Source organism: Arachis stenosperma, chromosome 4, assembly GCF_014773155.1.
Source record: "Arachis stenosperma cultivar V10309 chromosome 4, arast.V10309.gnm1.PFL2, whole genome shotgun sequence".
Classification (NCBI taxonomy): Eukaryota; Viridiplantae; Streptophyta; class Magnoliopsida; order Fabales; family Fabaceae; genus Arachis; species Arachis stenosperma.
The window spans coordinates 113,071,984-113,097,824 of NC_080380.1; the positions used below are offsets into that span (position 1 = coordinate 113,071,984).

Sequence of the window (25,841 nt, forward strand, 5' to 3'; positions counted from 1 at the left end):
TGTCCTCAAGCAACTGAAAATCAAATAAGATAAAAAGAAGAGAATATACTATAGACTCCAAATTATCAATGAAACATAGCTCCAAATTAGATGAGCGGGACTAGTAGCTTTTGCCTCCAAACAGTTTTGGCATCTCACTTTATCCTCTGAGGTTCAGAATGATTGGCTTCTTTAGGAACTTAGAATCCAGATAGTGTTATTGATTCTCCTAGTTAAGTATGATGATTCTTGAACACAGCTACTTATTGAGTCTTGGCTGTGGCCCAAAGCACTCTGTCTTCCAGTATTACCACCGGATACATACATGCCACAGACACATAATTGGGTGAACCTTTTCAGATTGTGACTCAGCTTTGCTAAAGTCCCCAATTAGAGGTATCCAGGGTTCTTAAGCACACTCTTTTTGCCTTGGATCACAACTTTATTTCTTTCTTTTTCTTTTCTTTTTCTTTCTCCCTTTTTTTTCGTTTTTCTCCTTCTTTTTCTCTTTTTTTTTTGTATTCACTGCTTTTTCTTGCTTCAAGAATCATTTTTATGATTTTTCAGATCCTCAGTAACATGTCTCCTTTTTCATCATTCTTTCAAGAGCCAACAATTTTAACATTCATGAACCACAAATTCAAAAGACATATGCACTGTTTAAGCATACATTCAGAAAACAACAAGTATTGTCACCACATCAAACTAATTAAGCTAGTTTTAAAGATGAATTTGAAATCCTGTACTTCTTGTTCTTTTGTGATAAAAACAGTTTTCATTTAAGAAAGGTGATGGATTCATATTCACAGCTTTAAGGCATAGACACTAAGACACTAATGATCATAAGACACAAACATGGATAAACATAAGCATAAAAATTCGAAAAACAGAAGAATAAAGAACAAGGAAATCAAGGAACGGGTCCACCTTAGTGATGGCGGCTCTTCCTTCCTCTTGAAGGTCCTATGGAGTGCTTGAGCTCCTCAATGTCTCTTCCTTGTCTTTGTTGCTCCTCTCTCATGATTCTTTAATCTTCTCTAATTTCATGGAGGAGGATGGCATGTTCTTGGTGCTCCACCCTTAGTTGTCCCATGTTGGAACTCAACTCTCCTAGGGAGGTGTTTAGTTGCTCCCAAATAGTCTTGTGGAGGAAAGTGCATCCCTTGAGGTATCTCAGGGATCTCATGATGAGAGGGGTCTCTTGTTTGCTCCATCTTTTTCTTAGTGATGGGCTTGAGGTCATGCCTTCTCAGTTGAACCGGCTTTGGATGCCATAAATGGTTATGGAAAAACAAAAAGCAATGCTTTTACCACACCAAACTTAGAAGGTTTGCTCGTCCTCGAGCAAAAGAAGAAAGAAGAGAGTAGAAGAAGAAGAAATGGAGGAGAGGGAGATGGCTTTGTGGTTCGGCCAAAAGGGTGGGTTTGGGAGGGAAAGTGGTGAAGAGAAAGATGGGATTTGATAGGTGAAGGGTTTTTTGGGGAAGAGGTATTGAGGTGATTGGTGAATGGGGGAAGAAGAGAGAGAGTGATGGTGGGGTCCTGTGGGGTCCACAGATCCTGTGGTGTCAAGGAAAAGTCATCCCTGCACCAAAAGTTGCTCAAAATCACGTTTTGAGCCATTTCTGGCGTTAAACGCCGGGCTGGTGCCCATTCCTGGCGTTTAACGCCAGGTTGTTGCCCTTTTCTGGCGTTTAACGCCAGTCTGGTGCCCCTTTCTGGCGTTAAACGCCCAGAATGGTGCCAAACTGGGCGTTAAACGCCCAACTGCTAGGCTTACTGGCGTTTAAACGCCAGCAGCTTCTTCCTCCAGGGTGTGCTATTTTTCTTCCTGTTTTTCATTCTGTTTTTGCTTTTTTCATTGTTTTTGTGACTTCTTATGATCATCAACCTACAAAAAAGATAAAATAACAAAAGAAAATAGTTAACCATAAAACATTGGGTTGCCTCCCAACAAGCGCTTCTTTAATGTCATTAGCTTGACAGAGGACTCTCATGGAGCCTCAGAAATACTCAGAACCGTGTTGGAACCTCCCAACACCAAACTTAGAGTTTGAATGTGGGGGTTCAACACCAAACTTAGAGTTTGGTTGTGGCCTCCCAACACCAAACTTAGAGTTTGACTGTGGGGGCTCTGCTTGGCTCTGTTTTGAGAGAAGCTCTTCATGCTTCCTCTCCATGATGATAGAGGGATGTCCTTGGGCCTTAAACACCAAGGATTCTTCATTCACTTGAATGATCAACTCTCCTCTATCAACATCAATCACAGCCTTTGCTGTGGCTAGGAAGGGTCTGCCAAGGATGATGGATTCATCCATGCACTTCCCAGTCTCTAGGACTATGAAATCAGTAGGGATGTAATGGTCTTCAATCTTCACCAAAACATTCTCTACAAGTCCATGAGCTTGTTTTCTTGAATTGTCTGCCATCTCTAATGAGATTCTTGCAGCTTGCACCTCAAGGATCCCTAATTTCTCCATTACAGAGAGGGGCATGAGGTTTACACTTGACCCTAAGTCACACAAGGCCTTTTTGAAGGTCATGGTGCCTATGGTACAAGGTATAGAAAACTTCCCAGGATCTTGCCTCTTTTGAGGCAGTTTCTGCCTAGACAAGTCATCCAGTTCTTTAGTGAACAAGGGAAGTTCATCTTCCCAAGTCTCATTTCCAAATAACTTGTCATTTAGCTTCATGATTGCTCCAAGGTATTTAGCAACTTGCTCTTCAGTGACATACTCATCCTCTTCAGAGGAAGAATACTCATCAGAGCTCATGAAAGGCAGAAGTAAGTCCAATGGAATCTCTATGGTTTCATTTTGAGCCTCAGATTCCCATTGTTCCTCATTGAGGGACTCAGAGGAGATTGGTACACGCCCACTGAGGTCTTCCTCAGTGGCGTCCTCCTCCTCTCTTTCCTCTCCATATTCGGCCATGTCTATGGCTTTGCACTCTCCTTTTGGATTTTCTTCTGTATTACTTGGGAGAGTACTAGGAGGGAGTTCAGTAATTTTCTTGCTCAGCTGTCCCACTTGTCCTTCCAAATTTCTGATGGAGGACCTTGTTTCATTCATGAAACTTTGAGTGGTCTTTATTAGATCAGAGACCATTGTTGCTAAGTCAGAAGTATTCTGCTTAGAACTCTCTGTCTGTTGCTGAGAAGATGATGGAAAAGGCTTGCCATTGCTAAACCTGTTTCTTCCACAATTATTGTTATTGAACCCTTGTTGAGGTCTCTCTTGATTCTTCCATGAGAAATTTGGGTGATTTCTCCATGAAGAATTATAGGTGTTTCCATAGGGTTCTCCTAGGTAATTCACCTCTTCCATGGAAGGGTTCTCAGGATCATAAGCTTCTTCCTCAGATGAAGCCTCCTTAGTACTGTTTGGTGCATTTTGCATTCCAGACAGACTTTGAGAAATCAAATTGACTTGTTGAGTCAATATCTTGTTCTGAGCCAATATGGCATTCAGAGTGTCAATCTCAAGAACTCCTTTCTTCTGACTAGTCCCATTGTTCACAGGATTTCTTTCAGAAGTGTACATGAATTGGTTATTTGCAACCATTTCAATCAATTCTTGAGCTTCTGCAGGCGTCTTCTTCAGATGAAGAGATCCTCCAGCAGAGCTATCCAGGGACATCTTAGATAGTTCAGAGAGACCATCATAGAAAATACCTATGATGCTCCATTCAGAAAGCATGTCTGAGGGACATCTTCTGATTAATTGTTTGTATCTTTCCCAAGCTTCATAGAGGGATTCTCCATCCTTCTGTCTGAAGGTTTGGACTTCCACTCTAAGCTTACTCCATCTTTGTGGTGGAAAGAACTTTGCCAAGAAGGCATTGACTAGCTTTTCCCAAGAGTCCAGGCTTTCTTTAGGTTGAGAATCCAACCATATTCTAGCTCTGTCTCTTACAGCAAAAGGGAATAGCATCAGTCTATAGACCTCAGGGTCTACCCCATTAGTCTTGACTGTGTCACAGATTTGCAAGAATTCAGCTAAGAACTGATGAGGATCTTCCATTGGAAGTCCATGGAACTTGCAATTCTGTTGCATTAGAGAAACTAATTGAGGCTTAAGCTCAAAGTTGTTTGCTCCAATGGCAGGGATAGAGATGCTTCTCCCATAGAAGTCGGGAGTAGGTACAGTAAAGTCACCCAGCACCTTCCTTGCATTGTTGGCATTGTTGTTGTTTTCGGTCATGGGTTCTTTTTCTTTGAAGAATTCGGTTAGGTCCTCAACAGAGAGTTGTGCTTTAGCTTCTCTTAGCTTTCGCTTCAAGGTTCTCTCAGGTTCAGGGTCAGCTTCAACAAGAATGCCTTTGTCTTTGTTCCTGCTCATAAGAAAGAGAAGAGAAAAAGAAAATGTGGAATCCTCTATGTCACAGTAGAGATTCCTTGAAGTGTCAGAGGAAAAGAGAAATAGAAAGAAGAAGGAGAAGAAGAATTCGAACTTTAATTAGATAAGGTTCGAATTGTGCATTGAGAAGGAGTGGTACTCCATAAATAGAAGGATGTGAGAAGGAGGGAGTAATCTTTTTCGAAAATTAATTAGAAGAATTTTGAAAACATTTTGAAAAACACTTAATTGATTTTCGAAAATAAGAGTGGGAAAGAAATCAATTGATTTTTGAAAAAGATTTTGAAATTAGAAATTAAAAAGATTTGATTGAAAACTTATTTTGAAAGAGATGTGATTAAAAAGATATGATTGAAAAGATTTGATTTGAAAACAATTTTAAAAAGATTTGATTTTAAAAATTAATGACTTGCCTAACAAGAAAAGATATGATTCAAACATAAAACCTTCCTTAACAGAAAAGGCAAAAAATGTTCAATCAAATCATTAATTGTTAGTAAGTATCTTTTAAAAAAGGAAAGAAATTGATTTTGAAAACATTTGATTGAAAAGATATGATTTGAAAAAGATTTGATTTTGAAAAACTTTGAAAATTTGAAAAAAATTGATTTTGAAAACAAAATCTTCCCCCTTTAGCCATCCTGGCATTAAACGCCCAGAATGGTATACATTCTGGCGTTTAACGCCCAAAATGCTACCTCTTTGGGCGTTAAACGCCCAGCCAGGCACCCTGGCTGGCGTTTAAACGCCAGTCTGTCTTCTTCACTGGGCATTTTCGAATGCCCAGCTTTTTCTGTGTGATTCCTCTGCAGTATGTTCTGAATCTTCAATTCTCTGTATTATTGACTTGAAAAGACACAAATTAAAAATATTTTTGGATTTTTAATAATAAGGAATAATCAAAATGCAACTAAAATCAAATAACAATGCATGCAAGACACCAAACTTAGCAGTTTGTTTACTACTGACACTAACAAAATGAGAATGCATATGAGAAACAACAAAACACTCAAGTCAATAAAATTCAAAGATCAAAACAAGGAAATCATCAAGAACAACTTGAAGATCAATGAAGACACATGCATGAATGCAATAAGATCAGAAACATGCAATTGACACTAAACTTAAGATGAGACTCTAGACTCAAACAAGACATATTTTTGGATTTTATGATTTTGTAATTTTTTTTTTGTGCTTTTTCGAAAATTAAGTGAAAAGGAAAATAAAGGTATCAAAATTCTTAATGAGAATTCCAGGAATCATGCAATGTTAGTCTAAAGCTTTAGTCTAAAGAAATTAGACATGGCCGGCCAAGCTTCAGCAGGACACTGCATTCAAGAGCTAAATTGATGAGAATCAATCAGCCTTGGTGATGATAAGAACATCACCTTGAAACACTAGAATTCATTCTTAAGAACTCTGAAGAAAAATACCTAATCTAAGCAACAAGATGAACCGTCAGTTGTCCATACACAAACAATCCCCGGCAACGGCGCCAAAAACCTGGTGCGCGAAATTGTGATCACTACAACTTCGCACAACTAACCAGCAAGTGCACTGGGTCGTCCAAGTAATACCTTACGCGAGTAAGGGTCGATCCCACGGAGATTGTTGGTATGAAGCAAGCTATGGTCGTCTTGTAAATCTCAGTCAGGCAGACTCAAATGGGTATAGATGATGAACGAAAATAACATAAAGTTAAAGATAGAGATACTTATGTATATCATTGGTGTAAGAGCTTCAGACAAGCATATGAAGATGCCTTCCCTTCCGTCTCTCTGCTTTCCTACTGTCTTCATCCAATCCTTCTTACTCCTTTCCATGGCAAGCTCGTGTAGGGTTTCACCGTTGTCAATGGCTACCTCCCATCCTCGCAGTGAAAGCTAATGCACGCACTCTGTCACAGTACTGCCAATCACCGGTTTGGTTCCCTCCCCTACCGGAATAGAATCCCTCTTTTGCGTCTGTCACTAACGCCCAGTAGGTTACAGGTTTGAAGCACGTCACAGTCATTCAATCATTGAATCCTACTCAGAATACCACAGACAAGGTTTAGACCTTTCGGATTCTCTTGAATGCCGCCATCAGGTCCTGCCTATACCACGAAGATTCCGATTAAAGAATCCAAGAGATATTCACTAAGCCTCATATGCTTGTAGAACAAGAGTGGTTGTCAGTCACCTTGTTTATAGGTGAGAATGATGATGAGTGTCAATCATCACCTTCATCAAGTTTGAAGAACAAGTGATATCTTGGAACAAGAACAAGCGGAGTTGAATGGAAGAACAATAGTAATTGCATTAATACTCGAGGTACAGCAGAGCTCCACACCTTAATCTATGGTGTGTAGAAACTCCACCGTTGAAAATACATAAGAACAAGGTCTAGGCATGGCCGAATGGCCAGCCTCCCAAATGATCTAAGATAGCATAAAATTAGAAGATAGCTACCAAGATATCTAAATACAATAGTAAAAGGTCCTACTTATAGAAAACTAGTAGCCTAGGGTGTACAAAGATGAGTAAATGACATAAAAATCCACTTCCGGGCCCACTTGGTGTGTGCTTGGGCTGAGCAATGAAGTAATTTTCGTGTAGAGACTCTTCTTGGCGTTTAACTCCCATTTTGGTGCCAGTTTGGGCGTTTAACTCCCATTTAGGTGCCAGTTCCGGCGTTTAACGCTGGGATTTCTGTAGGTGACTTTGAACGCCGGTTTGGGCCATCAAATCTTGGGCAAAGTATGGACTATCATATATTGCTGGAAAGCCCAGGATGTCTACTTTCCAACGCCGTTGAGAGCGCGCCAATTGGGCTTCTGTAGCTCCAGAAAATCCACTTCGAGTGCAGGGAGGTCAGAATCCAACAGCATCTGCAGTCCTTTTCAGTCTCTGAATCAGATTTTTGCTCAGATCCCTCAATTTCAGCCAGAAAATACCTGAAATCACAGAAAAACACACAAACTCATAGTAAAGTCCAGAAAAGTGAATTTTAAATAAAAACTAATAAAAATATAATAAAAACTCAACTAAAACTACCAAAAACATACTAAAAACAATGCCAAAAAGCGTACAAATTTTCCGCTCATCACTAACCAAAGATTCAATTTGGGATTTTTACGTTAGTTTTTCTGCTTAAGGCTAGTGATGTGGTTATTTAAAACAGAATGGGATTAAAAAAGCTCAAGGTGGCTAACATGGGTGATGTAAAGGGTAGGCTTATTTGGGATAAGTGAGCTAAAATCAAATAATGGCCTCAAAATCATATGCAAACATGTAAATATACTAAATATTGGACATATAGAATGGAACAAAATAAAGATTGCAATAATAGAGAAGAAAACACACAAGAATAAAATATTATGGTTAAATAATGTAACCATACAATTAAGCTCAAATCTTACAGGTTGTGTGCTCTAGCTTTTACCTATGTTCCAAATATAACTTCAAACAAATTTAACAAAAAAATTTCAATTTAAATTAGTAAAATACTATAAAAATTTCTTGAAAAAGAAAATATTACTTCAGCCAAGTAGTGACTAAATGCATAAAATCAAACAAACATGCAAATGCAACAACTAACAAGGAAAATAAACCATTGGTGTTGAGACAGAAGAGTAACTAACCCATGGAGATCGGTATCGACCTCCCCACACTTAAAGATTGTACCGTCCGTGGTGCATGCTAAGATGTGCAGGTGGACGGGTTATTCCAACTGATGTTTCTCTCCAAAGATTGTGCAGATGGACTTGTCTTGTCTTCCCATGTAAACGTCTTCCGGTTCCCCTTCGGGTGGCCATCCTGAAGGAAAAAAGGGAAGAAAAGTAACCCAGAAATAAAGATAAGAAAATAAATGAAGTATGGACGGGTTAATGCCAAATGATAATGGTCTCATTAACATGGAAGCTTCAACATGTACGTGAGAAAATAATAGAAGCCATGGCATGCCAGTGGTACAAAATGTACAACAATGGGGAAGAGAGTGGGTAATGAAAGACAATGTAAGTTCATGTCAATGCAAAAGGAATATAGGTATCATAAAAGATTGACATTGACAGAAAAATAGCATCACCCAACATTGTGAAACAAGTCATTAAAAATTATACCAGAAAAGATGCAACAGTTAAATAAGAAAATCAACACCAAAGGAAAAATAATAAATTTAGAAAAGAAAAGAAAAATATGCACTAAATTAAAAATCAATGAATGAAATATGCAAATAAATAAAATAAAAGATAAGAAGAATGAGAAGGGAAAAAAGTGAGTAAGAAAGGAGGGAGGGAAAATTCGGATTGGGGAAGAAAAGATAAGATATTTGGCAAATTAGGATAAGTTGTGCGGCCCAAGCGACGCTGACGCGTGGAGCACGCGGTCGCGTGACTTACGCTTATACAGATTGACGCGGTCGCGTCGGTCACGCGGTCGCGTGACCCGTTTTATGCCACTGGTGCGAGGGTAGCCTCGCGCTCGCACAACTCTCTGTTCAAAATCATTAATTGCCAAAAATTGGGTGACGCGATCGCTTGGGGCACGCGGCCGTGTGAGTGGCTATTATGAGGATATGACGCGGTCGCATCGGTCACGCGGCTGCATGGGAAGAATTGTGCGTTTAGCACCAATCCAACACCACTCTAGCATAACTTTCGGTCGTGCACCTTTTCTACGTCGAATTCTAAGGCACGCGGCCGCATGAGTGACACAGTCGCGTGGGAGGCCAGTGTTCCCCCTCGACGCGGACGCGTCAGCGACGCGGTCGCGTGGGACGATTTATGCCACGGGCACGCCTCTGGCCATGCTCTCGCGTGACTCTCTGTTCGATTTCTCTTCTTCACAGCGCACATGTGACGCGGATGCATCAGCGACGCTGCCGCGTCGCGTGCGTGCTTTTTTTTTTATAATGCAGTATGCAGAATGTAATGCTAATATGAATGTTATGCAAAATTCCAGGTTCAATACAATAAAATAAAATAAAACTCGAAAACAAATAAAACTAAATAAAAATGAAAAAGAAACGATCATACCATGGTGGGTTGTCTCCCACCTAGCACTTTTAGTTAAAGTCCTTAAGTTGGACATTTGAGGAGCTTCCTGTTATGGCGGCTTGTGCTTGAACTCATCCAGAAATCTCCACCAATGTTTGGAGTTCCAGTAGCCTCCAGGGTCCCAAACAAGGCGCAGAAAACCTTCAAGCAAGTTAAAGCAAGTGACAAGGCCCCAAGAGTGTTGATTTCTAGAGTGAATTCCGGGGTCCCAAATCTTGCTTTTGCACCCGTCTTCTTGTTGAGCAATATTGTTCCAGCCGGGTGGTAAACAGTCTGAATTCTCACTGAAGCAGCCAGACAACTTCCTAGACCCATTCAGTTGAGCTCTACACCAACCTTTGCGTTTAAATATTGAGCACACAACCATGTTGAACCTTGCAGGATAAATCTTATCTCTGACCATCTTCTTCTTACTCTTAATGCCATAGAGAGCTCTAAGTTGACCATCCATCTCCAGTAGCCCATATTCAAGTGGAATTAGAAAGCTAAGGGATATGAATTTTACCCACTTGAATGTTGTGAAGGATGATGGCAACTTAGGGGGAGGTATTTCTAATGAACGTGCAAGCTCTACTCCCTTGTGCTCTTCTTCAACATCTTCCACCTCTTTGCAATCTTCTTCAATATCAACCTCTTCCTCTTGGTGGATTTCTTCCAATTCAATCTCTTCTTTAGTGTTCACCAAGGACAAGGGAGGTTGTGCTTCTTCTTCTGTAATCTCCATGTTAAGTCCAATGGAAGAGGATTCAAATGTAGACAAGAATTCATTAATGATTGAATCCATCTCCTGATCGTCTCCTTCAAAGTCTTCAACTATGATATGCTTTGGAGGTTGTACACCTTCTTCAACATCAGTTTCAAACGTCTTTGAATGATTCTCTATAACTTGACTTTCCCATGGAGGTTCAGCATCTCCTAAGTCTTCAACCACTGCCTCTTTTTCTTCTTCAATAATTCTGGCTTCCTCCACTTGTTCCAATATCAAATCGTGCTGCTCACTATCCACTAGAGTGCCCAATTTCTCTTTCTTTCCATATTCTTTAGTAGATTTCCCACATGAAACCATGGGGGTTCTTTGAATGTCCGAACGTCAGAAAGGTAATCGATTTATCGCTTGATTCAATTGACGAATGGTTGCCTGAAATCGATCCACTATTTCCTTGAAACGATCCTTTGTCTCTTGATGTGCTCGGCTTTCATAAATAGGATCATAGTGCTCTTGGATTGATGGATATGGAGATGGTGAATATTGAAGTGGTGGTTCTTGGGAGTAATTGGGTTGGAATTGGGGTGGTTCTATATATGGTTCATATGGCTCATAAGGTGGTTGGTATGGTGGAAGAGGGTTAGGGTCATATGGAGGTGAATGGTGGAAAGGGGCTTGTGAGTATGGTGGTCCAAAGTCATGTTGAGGAGAGGGTTCATAGGCATATGGTGGTGGTTGTTGATAGTCCATTGGAGGTGGTTGTTGCCATGAGGGTTGATCAAATCCTTGTGGCTCCTCCCATCTTTGATTGTTCCAACCATGGTTCATGTTGTCATTATAATCTCATCTTCCTGCAACATAATTATAACCAGACTCATAGCCAAAGGGGTGAGAGTTCATAGTAGTGAGAGATAATAAAAACAAAAACTAACAAAAAAGGAAAAATTTTTTTTTTTGGAAAAATATTTACAATAACCAATAATAAGGCACACGTTTGCAATTCCCCGGCAACGGCGCCATTTTGACGTTAGGATTTTTGCTAGTAAAGAATTTATAAAAAATATTCGCGTTGTAGATATAGCTTCTAAACTAACAGAAATCCCTTCGTACAAAAGTTTTGGTTGTCACAAGTAACAAACCCCTAAATAAATTGATAACCGAAGTATTTAAACCTCGGGTCGTCTTCTCAAGGAATTGCAGGGATGTATGTTCTTATTATTGGTTATGAGCTTGTAAATCAGGGTTTTGAGAATGAGGAGCAGATATGATAAATGACAAGTAAACTAAATAAATGACTATAAAATGAACTCTTGGCAAGGTATGAGAACTAGAAGTCCTATCCTAGTTATCCTTATCAATTGTGATGAGAATTGGATTTTTTTCCCACTTTGTTAACCTCTAACTATGAAGGTAAGTCAAGTGAATGAATTAATTCGAATCCTCAAGTCCCAGTCTTTCCTTGGGAAAAGTTAGAGTTATTGGATCTCAAATCAATTCTTGAAGAATTCCAATTTTCAATCAACAATGAGTTTGATAACTCAAGAGTTACCAATTAATCAACCAAAGCCAAAAGGTAGAAAAATCTAAATTATTTATATCATAAATAAGAGAAACAAATCATAGATCTGAAAATACCTCAAATAATATTTATTAAGAAAATCATAACATGAATGTCATTAAGCCAAATTGGCAACATATATAATTAAAAATAAGAGAAGTCAAAATAAAGGAATATTAAACCTGGAGCTCAGAAAATTTATAAGTTGAAATAATAATAAATCCTAAATCCTTTAAGAGGAATTATAATCATAAATCCTAAGAGAGAGGAGAGAACCTCTCTCTCTAAAAACTACATCTAAACTATGAAAAGTGAATTATGAGAGCCTGATTATGAATGGATGCATTCCCCCACTTTATAGCCTCTAATCTGTGTTCTCTGGGCCGAAAACTAGGTTAGAAACAGCCCAGAAGTCACTTCCGACGCTTTCTGGTCCGTACAGGTCACGGCCAAGTGACGCGGAGGCGTCATCCACGCGTCCGCGTGGATTGCAATTCGCAAATGCGACGCGGGCGCGTCATTTACGCATTCGCATCACCTAACTTTGAGGAAGCTATGGCAGATTATATCTCAAATCGAAGTCCCGGATGTTAGCTTTCCAATGCCACTAGAACCGCGTCATTTGGACCTTTGTAGCTAAAGCTATAGCCATTTGAGTGCGAAGAGGTCAGGCTGGACAGCTTAGCAATTCCTCAAACTTCTTGTATTCCTGCCACTTTTGCATGCTTCCTTTTCATCCTCTAAGTCATTCCTGTCCTATAATATCTGAAAACGCTTAACACACATATCAAGGCGTCTAATGGTATTAAGAGAGGATTAAACATAGGGAACCTAAGGCCAAAGAAGCATGTTTTCAATCAAAGTACATAATTAGGAAGGCAAATGTAAAACCATGCAAATAGTATGAATAAGTGAGTAAAGAGTTGATAAAATCTACTCAATTAAGCACAAGATAAACCATAAAATAGTGGTTTATCAGAGGCAGCATCGATGTAGATGCCGGCTGCTGAGCAGTAGTAGGTAGCATCGTTACCATAGATGAAGGCACGTAGTTGGGGTTAGAGAGTATGATAAACGGATGGTCTACTAAACTCGCAACTTGTGGCATCACCGGGGTGGTTGGAGTAGAGGGAGAGGATCTAGAAGTCTCTTAACTGAAAATGACAAGAATACCTGGCGACATCAGAGATAAGAGGTCTCTGCATTTGGATTTGGGTCTCTCAAAGCTCCATCTTCATTGTAGAATTGTGCCACTTCAGCCATTAAAAGAGAAAGGGGAATGACTTTATCACTTTCTTCGCAAGAGTGAGAAGCAATAGCCAAGGTTGCCAAAAAAGAGGGAACGAGAGCTTGAGTGAGGCATGGACTGGGAAGACATTGCATGAAAGATGCGTCATTCAGAGAGAAAAAAGATTAGGGTTTCAAAAATTGGGGATGATTTTATTACAAAAGTAATGATGCAGTGAAGAGTACTCTATTCAAGAAACGACTCATTAAAGCCTAGGAAACATTATGTATTTTCAGAAAAGCGCGTATCATTATGATGTGTAAATGTCCTTTCAAATTTTGAAAATTTGAAAAGATTGCACGTGTCCAACACGAGGAATATTAAAATTTATATTTTTGAGCAAAATAATAAGTTTTAAAGGGGTAATCTGTTGGTACAAAAAATAGATTTTTTTCGACAAGAAGGCGTTTCAACTAAGAGATATGGTACAAAGAACGTCGAAGTCGAAAGGTAGTTAGTGCCTTTCCATGAGCATCAAGACTTGCTGCTCGACCTTCAAGTTAATTGGAAAACATGGGAGCAAAATTTAAGGAGCAAGTTGAAGAAAACATGAAACTTGAAGATCAAGGAAGACGTGGGTGTTAAAATTTGGGGGTCAAGATTCTTCATGGTTAAGACAAGATCATGGTTTAGAAAAAGAAGGAAGTAAAATAGTGAACAATATGCTCCATCACAAGACCATCTCCATGGCCTATAAATAGTGGAAACTCAGAATATTTCTGGGACTTCAATCAAGTACACTAGATCATCACATAAACTCATAAAATCTTCAATCTCTGCAACGCAATGGAAGAACATGGAGTATAAGTGCATATGAATGTTAGAAGTCAACTTTTAATTTATTTTCTTTTGTTTATTTGATTTATTCTATTTCATTTCTTTACACTTTTGTTGTTATTTTGCTTTCATTGAAATTTTTATACTTGCATCGAGTTTTCTTTTTTAATTAATTTATTCCTTTACTTTATTCATTATCAATCTACCATCAGTAATTTTAACACAAGTCACTTTGATATTATTATTAAGTAATTTCTGGATCGAACTCACTTTTTATAAAGGAGCTGTATATGCTTTTGAACCAAGATCTTGATATAAATTTGATTCAACATCTTGTCAAAAGATACCAAAAATTGAGTGAAACAATGGTATATCAAAATTTTTATGATCTAAAAGTTTAAAATTCGATGTTCGTTGATCATAAAAAAAATTAGTAAATGATAAAAAAGTAAAAAAGAATACTTATAAAATTTAATGTAAATTTAAAAAGATTTTTATAAAAAAAATTATTTAAGATATAATTATTTACATATATAGTTTTTATCAAGCTAAGTTTTTAAGAGAATTAGTTTGATGATGTTTTGAATGAATTCAATAATTTTCATGCATCTATATCATTGTAAGTTAAATTGTGCTCACAGCCGTTTATTTTAACCGGAACTTCTCCTTTTACTGTAAATCTTAATACATTGGCTTTAGATATCATTATTGTTGCTTGTATTAGAGATGTATTACGAAATGAAGCAGTTATACAACTTAAAATAAATAATGTTTTATATATAGATGATAGTGGATCAAATGTATTGACCAATGTTCTACAAAATCTGGAAAAGTGTGAATATTGTAATACAATTAATAGACCAAGAATAATATAACTCTTCATATAATCAGAAGGTAGAGAATTGAGAGGAGTTGGGGTTTTTAATATAGAAAGAAGTTTCTCTAGTAATACTAGGAATAGAGTTATTGTGACTGACAAAATAGCAGTGGAAACTTCGATGTTAATTTTGTATATTATTGTAAAACTTTTTAATGCCTGTTTATTTCATACAGCAGAAATCATTATTGAAGATTTAATTTTTTATATACATACGATTAAAATTACTATGTCGTGTCATATATTTTGATACTCTCAATTTACATCTATATTATTGCATATTATTGAAAAGTATTTCATAGTACAAGGAAAGCAAGCAAAAATTGCACCAAAGGTAGAACCAATAAGAAATTAATAGGAATTGACCCAACAGTTGTATCCTAGTGAGAACATAACATTTATTTTGTCGTTTTTTGCATGCCTTGTTTTCGTTGAAAGAGCAACTTTACTAAAGCAACAGTAACAATAACAAAGGCAACATATATATTATCTTTAGAAAACCAAAAAGAAAAATTGTGTTGATTTAAAAGATTGCAACAATTCCAATAAAAGAAAAAGGTCACTAGCTAGGGCCAGGCAAATCAATTAATATCATGGCATGAGCAGAAACGGAAGTTTTAAAAAAGTGTCACACAATAATCACACATATCTTGGTAATTATTTATAAGTTCCTAATCATGTTGTGAAGGATAGAACTGGAATTGCATAACAGAAAGTTAGTTATGTGTGTGTGTGTTAGCAACAAACTAATTAATTTCAGTAAGTTCTATTGTGCAGTACAGTTAGTTAAGCAACTGGTATAAGTAGCTAGACTCTCACTCTCTATGTACACATTTTATATCTTGTCAATTGATGATAATAGAGTTACTCATCATTCATCCCTTATTCTCTCTCTCATTTCATGTTTTCTTGTTCTTTAATATTCTGATCTATTGAGTTCGTAACATTGTATCTAAAATCTAAAGGCTAATCACCATGGCCATGATCCTAGCAACAAATATGACCACTTCTTCTAATTAAATACTTCCTTTCAGTCACCATTGATAAACTTGATGAAAATAATTTCATCACATGGAAACAAACAACAATAATCCCTGTAGAAAGCCAAAGACTAAAGAGTCATTTTAAAAAAGAAAACATCCCAACTCAATTTGCAGCTATAATAGATCCTGCAAAACCAACAAATGATAGAGTATGGTGAAGAAACATGTGAGGCCTGTGCAGAGAAGAAGTCATGAACTTAGTCACACGCTGAGCAACTAATTAGTTAGTAGAATTAGTTTAACTTTTTCTTTCTGTTATGCTGAAGTGGCAGAATTTATTAGTTACTTACTAGCTTTGCTATGCTTACTCTTGTATATAAACCTGCCATGCATTACCTGCATGTTGTTGTTGAATTAGAATGATGATCACAATTTCTCTCTTCTCTTTCTGCTAATCTTTTTTTAGAATCCTTCTCTTCTCTCTCACTCACTAGTCTTTGATATCTTTCATGATATCAGAGCTAGGTTCACATACAAACCATGGCCACACCTAATAATCCAATTTCTACTGCATACTCAGCTCAAACAGTGAGTGCACCAGGATTCACAGCAAATTTAATCTATATAAAGCTTGATAATGATAATTTCTTATAATAGAAGGATCAGGTTGAAACAATGTGATTGAAGAACATGACTTACTCGATCACGTCACAGGAGCGAGAATTCCATAGCAATTTCTTGAAAGTAGAGAAGCTAATCCAGAATTTTAGAGATGGAGGAAGCAAGATGCGTTGTTGAAGTCCTGGTTATTAACTTCGATGCAGAAGCCATACACAACTTGAATGGTTGGTTGCATATTCCCATACTAGATTTAGAGCAGGTTAGAAAGTCACTTTGCATCACAAATTAAAGCTAAAGTAATACAATTAAGAAATAGGCTTAGCAGTACAAAGATCGGTAATTTAGTGAATGATTATGCTCTAACAATCAAAAGTACGATTGATGCACTAGTTTCAGTAGGAGAGATAGTAAGTGAAAGTGAACATATGAATGCAATTTTTTATGGTCTAACTGAAGATTATGCACTTGTACTTACCTCAATCCTAACAAGATCTCAAGGAATCACAGATGGAGAGATAGAAGCAGTTTTATTTGTACATGAGAGCACGCATGCTAGAAAGATTTAGAAAGCTTGAGTTGGATCACCTGTTACAAGCAAATGTTGCTTAGTCTAGCTACACAAAGCAGTTTGCTCAAGATAGTTATTAGGCTGATTTTGCATGCCCAAAGAGGTGGATTTAGAGGAATTTTTTTAGGTAAATGTAGTGTTCATACCCTGGGTTGAGGTATACGATCCGAGCTGACCGAAGACAAGAGCGACCGACCTCTTAAAGTTGGATCGCCACCGACCTCTCCTTAAAAAGTTTGGCCAAATCGCCATAGAGGTCCAAGTAGGCCCAAACGAAGGAACGCAGCCCACTCTAAAGGCGGATAGCCTAAAAAGATATGGCGGCTTTCCTCAAAGATAAGATACGATAACTAACTTATCTTAAAGAACACTCTACACTACTATAAATACACTGGAGCATCCATGTATAACTCATACTCTGATTCTACACAAAAACTTACCTAAAGCACGTGTGACGTTAGGATTTTTGCTAGTAAAGAATTTATAAAAATATTCGCGTTGTAGATATAGCTTCTAAACTAACAGAAATCCCTTCGTACAAAAGTTTTGGTTGTCACAAGTAACAAACCCTTTTTTAAAATTGATAACCGAGTATTTAAACCTCGGGTCGTCTTCTCAAGGAATTGCAGAGAGGTATGTTCTTATTATTGGCTATGAAAAAGGTAAAATTGGAATTTTTGAAATTTGGGCAATGGGCACAGGTATATTTTCAAAGCAATAAAAATAAATAAATAACTGTAAAATAAACTCTTGGCAAGGTATAAGAACTGGAAGTCCTTTCCTTATCAATTGTGATGAGAATTGGATTTTAATCCCACTTAGTTAACCTTTACTAAACAAAGGAAGGTCAAGTGGACTAATTAATTTGATACCTAAAGTCCTAGTCTTTCCTTTGGGAAGGCTAGAGTTATTGGAACTCAAATTAATTAGCAACCCCCAATTTCAACTACTACTTTATTTGACAGCTCAAGCGTCACCAATTACTCAACCAAAGCCAAAAGGGAAAATATCTAAATTAAATTAAAAGTATTCATGTAAATAAAGCAATCAAACTACGTTTAAACATAAATTCAAATTCAACATAAAAGAGTTCATAAATTAAATTGGGAAAATAAGTAAAGGGAATATTAAATCTGGAATTCAGAAGAAAATTGTAAGTTGGAATAATAATAAATACTAAATCCTTTAAAAGGAATCCTAATCCTAATCCTAAGAGAGAGGAGAGAACCTCTCTCTCTAAAAACTACATCTAAAATAATAAAAAGTGAATTATGAATAGCATGATCATGAATGGATGCATTCCCCCACTTTATAGCCTCTAATATGTATTCTCTGGGCCAAAAACTGGGTCAGAAACAACCCAGAAGTCACTTCCAGTACTTTCTGGTCCGTACAGGTCGCGGCCGCGCGGGTTGAAGTTCGCAGATGCGATGCGTCCGCGTGAATCACGCGTTCGTGTTGCCTAGCGTTAGGGCAACTATGGCATATTATATATCAAATCGAAGCTCCGAACGTTAGCTTGCCAACGCAACTAGAACCGCGTCGTTTGGATCTCTGTAGCTAAAGTTATAGCCGTTTGAGTGCGTAGAGGTCAGGCTGGACAGCTTAGCAGTTTCTCCAACTTATTGTATTCTTTCCATTTTTGCATTCTTCCTTTCCATCCTCTGAGTCATTCCTGCCCTATAATATCTGAAAACACTTAACACACATAGTAAGGCATCTAATGGTAATAAGAGAGGATTAATAATAAGCAAATATAAGATCAAAGAAGCATGCTTTCAATCATAGCACAAAATCAGGAAGGAAAATGTAAAACATGCGAATAGTATGAATAAGTGGGTAAAGAGTTGATAAAAACTACTAAATTGAGTACAAGATAAACCATAAAATAGTGGTTTATCAACGTGCTAACTTAAGCATCGGAGTCTTTTGCAAGTACCACCATCCTCCGGTGACGAAGGATCAACAGCATCTCCAACTCCACCAGGTCGGACACAGCAGCACCGACCAGCACCAAAGATCTCGTCCGAGTTTGACCTTCAGTTTCAGGTAACCCTCGGAACATTGGCGCCGTTGCCGGAGAACCTAGAAGTCATTCCATCATCATGGCGGACAACCTTGACAACCTTCAGCTCTTCCTTCTCCTTCCCCAAATGAAACACACTGAAACATGCATGAGGAGAAGGGAAGAATATTTAAACCCTTGCTTCAATTTTCATTCTACCATAATTTTCAATCCGGAGTTCCGATCGCCGCACCGTTTACGGTCACGCGACCACCACGTTGAGCTCTACAAATCCCACGAACTAATTTGGAAAGGATATCGCAACTTCACCCTCAGTCTCTCCTTCTTCCAATTTTAAAATTCGGGTAATTGGATATTGAGAATTGTGATGTTTTGGTGTTTTAGGATCAAACTAGTTTGAGAAAATTATTGAATTTTGTTCCATTGATGCTTGAGGAAGGTAATAACCCTTAAACCCTTTTGAGGATTATTGAATTAGTAAGCTTTGATATTGCTTATAGTAATATAATGTGGAAATAGATTAAATTATGTTGAATTGGTCTTATTGGTGGTTAACTTGTGTATTGGAACCTTGGAAACTAGAAACCAATTTTGGTGTGATTTTGGTGAAGTGAAAGCTTGCAAAAATGGTGAAACTGAGGTGTTTTGGCTTAGGGAGGAATCGGCCAATGTATGATTTTGGTTTCTCATAATAACGTGTAATGTTATGTGAAAATTTAGGCTAATTGACCATAGGATAAGTTGGATTATGAGAACCTATTGCTGTTTAGTAACTTTGGTAGTAATGTTGAGATTATTATGACAATGTGTTATTTGATGATGGTTGTGACGATGATAGGTTGATGTGTATAAAATATAGTTGATAGTTTAATCAGGTGAGGACATTGTTGAATGTATGTATATAGAATTGTTAAATGATTGAGGAAAGAAAATTGGGTATTGATGTGAGGTGAGGTGGTTGGAAGGTATATGTGTATGTTTGGAGAGTTTTGGTGTTGTTTGATTATAAAACTTTGTTTTGAAATTGAGAATTTGGAAAGAAAAGAGGTTTTGCACTTTTTGGTAAAACTTGATTTTCAATTAACTTTGGCGGGCTATAACTCGGCTTCCGGAATCCCAAATTTTGTCAAAATTATTTCAAATGAAAATTGGGTCCGTGAAGTTTATGTCGTTCAAAGAGCGAATAAAAAATCATTTAAAACAAATGAGTTGTGTGCGTTTGAAGTTTGGTGTTAAATTTTGGAAATTTCGCAACTTAGCAGTTTTGAGAAAAAGGAGGAATCGCATGCGCAAGCTTGCACACGCGACGAGAGATTCTCTTACTATCTAGATTTCTCGCATACGCAGACATGGTCCCGCGTAGGTGAACCTGTTAAATCGAACATTCACGTACGTGTGTGGCACATGCTACACGAGAAGTTTCTTCTATTTTTCCATATCGTATACGCAGACATAAACTCGCATATGCGAGACCTCTATTTTGGCTAAAAGTGGAATTTTTCATACTAAAGCAATTCTCTAACTTTCTAAACCTCCCTTATACTTGTTTAAAGTCCATTAGTGAGTCTTTAAGCTTTAGAATGAGCATGAGTCTGTTAAATAAATTGAGATATTTGGGAGGATTTTGCGAAGTGTAACTAAATTAATGAGGCATTGGTAACATTGAATGAGAGGAGATTGATGAGGATAATAGAAGTAATGAAGAGTTGTACCTAGATGGGATATATGTAACCTCAGGTAAGAGGCAATGGCATTGTCCACCTGCTCCGCGTAAGGGATGAGGAAGAAGAATGATGGAACTGAGTGGATTATGAATTTTGAATGAATATGAAAGAATTGAAATGATAATTGAGTGAGAGATGGATTGATGAAGATTGAATTTGAATGAAGGATGATGAGGGTTGATATTCAAGTACGATATTTGAATGAATTGAATATTTAAGAGATATATGTGACCGGATAAGAGGCAGTGGCATTATCCACTCTCTTCGGATATAAGTTGAGACTCCGGGTAAGATACAGTAGTGTGATCTACTTGCTACGGGTAAGAGTCAAAACGCTGGGTAAGATGCAATGGTATTATCCACTTGCTCCGGGTAAGAGTTTGAGACTTCGGGTAAGATGCAAGGGTTGAGTTCTATCGCTGCTTGCACCGGGTTGAGAATTGTAATACTGCATGGGTAAGAGGCAGTGGTGAGATTGTCCCCTGCTCTGGGTATGCAAGTAAGATGCAAGGGTTTCGGCATTGTCCCAGTTGCACCAAGTTTAGTGTTCTATCCATGGTTAGCTACCAGACATGTCGGGTTTGGCTTTATAACAAATAGATGAGACTCATCAGTCATAGGGCAGATATGCACGATATACATTTGTGTGATTTGTTTGAGTATGCCTTGTTTTGGTTTGCCTAAATGCTTATATATGCTTAATTGCTATTTGCTCTAACTGTCGTATCTGTACCTCTATTTATGTTTTCTTTGTCTGAATTGTATGTGTTTGCAACTGAGATATCTCTTGTGTGGTGGAGGCGTGACGTGGGTTGTACCACTGGTGTTTTGGAGGGTTGGAGGAGACGAAAAGTGAAGTATTAGGTTAAAGGTAAATCTAGAACTTGAACACCTTTGACAACCACCCTAATTTATGGTTTAGTATATTTTATTAAGTTTAAATCTGAGTGTCGGAGTTCTAGGATTGCCTCTCACTTTCCCGGGGCCTTATACGTTATGTACATGGGCACCTTTACCATACTGAGAATCCCCAATTCTCATTCCATACATATATTGTTGGTTTTAGATGCAGGTCGGGAGGCACCACACTGAGTATTCTGGAGGCCTTCTGAAAGCGAAGAGCTATATTTTGGGTTTAGCATTATGTTCTACTTGTATATATATTTACATAGTTGTTCTCCGCTCCTTGTTGTCACAACCCAAAATGAGTCATGACTGGCACTCAGGAAAATAATCCTATAGCAAGCCTAACATACTCAAATATAAGTTGAATAAACAAGTTACAAATATTTACAAGTTCTAAAATAAATAATTATATATTTTCAACAAAAAATTAAAATAACAAAGAATGGATGGATCCTGACTGTGACATATGGAGCGTATACTTCTAGGAATTCGACAAAAAATAAGTATTCATTGTAGACCGTTACTCTTGAATAGAAAGTCTCACATAGTGAAATATTTGTTCCTGAAAAAAAAATTTTAGAAAGATGGGGAGAGTTTTACATCTCAGTGACTAGACAATACATCTATAATCGACATGAGACTATAGAAACATTATCATCAAAGTAATTTTAATTAGAAAATAATAGTTGATAATAATAATAATAAGTGAATCAATAAGGGAGTTCTCATACAAAAATCAAATCAAAAGTCCACACAGGGGTGGCTCCACCTCTATGGGTACCCCTTTCCACTTGTGTGTCCTAACAGAATAATATATCTAACGTGTGGCCTACATGTTAGGCTAGCAACACCCCTGCTAGCTGGAGTTTGAGTTAGATGCATCTAAGTTAACATCATAACTGCCATTAACTACAATTTTCTAATACGAGCCTCCCAAATCAATTCAAAACATATAGTTTCAAATACAATAAATATTTAATCTTTTAAATATATAAGGTATCGAATCAAATCAAATCAGATAATACTTTCTCATCAGAAATCTTTTCCAATCATACTTTCTCAATCATAAGAACATATTTTATAATTTCAAAGTGAGTGCCAACAAATACTTCAATGCTTCAAAAATATACATTTGAGTAAAATCAGACATTCTAAAATAATATAAAGCTTTATCAAATATATATATAGTCTCATGTAAAATTTCTAAGGTATGAACTTCATAAAATAATTATTCAACTATAATAAATCAATTATTTTAATCAAATCAAAGCTCTTTAACAATAATTTTATAAATATATTTAAAAATTCAAAATAGCATAAACCAAAATGTTAATGGTTATAAATGTAAAGCCTACTCATAACATGCTTTCAAGGGACTGAAGATACTAATTCCGGAGTGCCAAATTCAAGGTGAAGAGGATTGAAGTAGAATAAAATGAATGAGTGCAGAATTTGGACTGGAGTAGTGACAAGATGGAGCTGGCGATAGTTCTGGGAATCTAAAATAGGGAAAAACTAAATCGAATTAAAACAAGGACAAGACGAATTAAATGGTGGCATAATAGGACATAAAAGCTAGAACAGACTCAAGGAAAAAGGCTGGACTGGGATAATGACAGGAACAGTTCAGCTCCAGCAGCAGCAACAACTTTAGCGGCAAGGATGATGGCTTGGTTTAGGTACATCCGAACGGCAACAGGAACAGCGTAGCAGTGGACGGTCCCTCCTCCTTAGCGTTTCTCTCTCTCGGGAACTCCTCTCTCTTCGAAGCTCCAAATCTGCAACTGCAATAACAATGGTGAGGCTGGCTTCAACAGCGGCGGCTAGGGTTCCGGTAGTGACAGCGACGGGACCTCCCTCCTTTATTCATCGTGTGTGACATCCCAAGTTTTTGAATAATTAAATTTATTATATTTGTTGAGGATTTTATATTAAGAAAATTATTTTATTGATGGTAATTAAATAAAACTTTATGATACTTTGAATTTAAAAATAATTAGGAGTTATATGTAATTTGTATAATATTTGGAGTTTAAATTATTTAGAATTTTTATACAATCTTTATTAGATATTTGGTATAATTGAAATTATAATTTTGGTAACTGAAAAATAAGAAAGAATTGTATAATTTAATTTAAATAAATTCTATTATGAATGAATTATGTTATTAATTTAAACTCTTAGAAATTAGTTTATTAGAAATTATTAAATTGATTTTTATAAATACTTTAAGTTTAAGTTAATTAATATTTATGTATAATTTTTATTACAATTAGTTATTTTATATAAATTGGAATTAAAGTTTTGGTGATGGAAAAATGATAAAAAGTTATATGATTTAATTTAGATCATTGATATTTTGAGTTTAAACTGTAATTTATAGAATGAGATTAATATGTTCATTTTATAATCTAAATTAGAAATAATTAATTGAACTTAGCAATATGTTGATAAATAATGCTCTTAAATACTTTTTTTACAAAGTATATTTGGTTTTAAAATTACTCTACCCTCTAATTTTATCAAAATATCTATTCATATCTATCTATATTCCTTTATAAAATCCGTAACTTCTAACTCTAATTCCCAAATTGAACTAAAAAATCCTAGTTTTCTAAAAATGAAACCCTAACCCTAAAACCCTTAACCCAGCCACCAGCCACCAGCCACACCCACGGAAGAGAGAGACGAGAGATTCAAAGAGTGAGGAAGCCACGAGGGAAGAAAAGGAAGGAGGGGGAGACCGAACCGCGCCCAGTCGTCACCGCCGCGCTGCGTCCCGCTGTCGCCGCCGTCGTGCCTGGTGCTGCACGCCGAGTCCGTTCTGCCATCGTCAATGCTGCCATAGAGGAGAGAAGAGGGCAACATGACGCAATCCAAGGCCGAGAGGAAGGGTACGCCGCCGTGCTGTGCGAAGCCACTGCCGCTGTCACGAGCTCTGTCGCCATTGTTGGAGGCTATGGCGCTGTGCCTCTGGTCGTGGGTGGAGTCCACCGTCCGAGCTGCCACCAGAGGAATCCACTGTCACTAACGCAAGGAACAAAACTCAAAGAAGGAGGCAGCAGAGGGTGATGCTGATGTCGTCATCGCTGTGGAGGTGAACCAAATGTCGCGTTTTTGTTTCCTAGAACCACCGTTGTTGCTGCCATCACCACCTAGCTTGGTTGTCTTGCCACTAGACTCTGATTGTTGTTGTTGCTCGTTAGAGAGAGGAATTGTTCTGTGAAGAGAGGGCTGTCGGGGTTGTAGCTGCTGGTTCTGATTCTGTTACATTGATTCTGGTCTGCTCTTTTCCTTGGTTCTAATCCATTTGCACATTCTGTTTTGTGACTTTTAATTGCCATGTTCTTATTTTAAAGCAATTCTAGTCTTTGATTTATTTTGAATTTTCCAGAGTTATGTTTGCTTTTGATTCTTATCCAATTCGAATCCTTGTCTTGCTGCAAGCATCGTCACTGCCATAAGAAATTGACACTGCTGCTGTTTCGGTTGTGTGCATGCTGCCGCTATGAAATTAAAAGAAAAGGGAGTTACCATATTTAATCTATGTGAATTCAGCTAATCGAGGTAGGGGATTTATTTTAAAATTAACTGTTTTAATTTACGAATGCCATTGAGGTTTAGTGAGTAACTGCAAATAATTTATAAATGTCTTGTTTGATTAATTGATGAAAACTGATGAAATTGAGGTTGTTGGTGATTGTGAATATAATTGAATATGATGAAATCGCGATTAATGTTATGTTTTCTGTTAAATTGATTGAATTTGGTGATGAAATCGGTTGATTTATGAGAATTGGTTGAATTGTGGCTGTAAATGGTGATTAATTTGTTAATGTTTGTTAAACTGAAATATGATGAATTAATTATTGAAGAACTGTTGTTTTGATAATGGATGAATTGAGTTTGGGTTATGGCTGTGATTGTGACTTGTTTTGTTGTTGTGAGTGATTAATTGACAGGCTAAATTTTGGTTTGAAGCTGTGACTGGTATTGGTTTTTTATTTGATGGAATTGTTGAAAATTCTGGTTTTAGGTGATTATGCTGAATTAGTTGAGTTGTGATTATATTCTAATTATTGAGAATAAGTGCTTGTTGTTGATATTATTCATCTGCTATATTGGAATGGCCGTGAAACTGACTTGCAATTGGTTGGAATTGGTTTTGATGACTGTTAATGTTGATTCATGATCAATTATAATTAAGTTTGAGAACTGTTAAAAGATTGAAGTTTGATTACAGAATTATTTTATTGAAACCTGATTTTTTTAAGAAAATAAAATAGTAACTTTGCTAATAGATAAATGACTTTAAAATAACCAGTATTATGAAAGCTGATTTATGGAATACTAGTTGATTAAGTTTAATTTTGAAAGGATTCTATGATATGTAGAAATTAGTTATGAATTGATGAGATTGGAGTTGGATTGA

At 37.1% G+C, this 25,841-nt stretch overlaps 1 non-coding gene across 1 annotated transcript; it reads left to right on the forward strand.

The window, feature by feature from the left end:
- The first annotated feature begins 3,671 nt into the window (after nt 1-3,671).
- LOC130978174 (small nucleolar RNA R71) lies at nt 3,672-3,779 on the forward strand. Its single transcript, XR_009085831.1, has one exon. It is a non-coding gene; the product is annotated as a small nucleolar RNA R71 (small nucleolar RNA).
- Nucleotides 3,780-25,841: the final 22,062 nt, after the last annotated feature.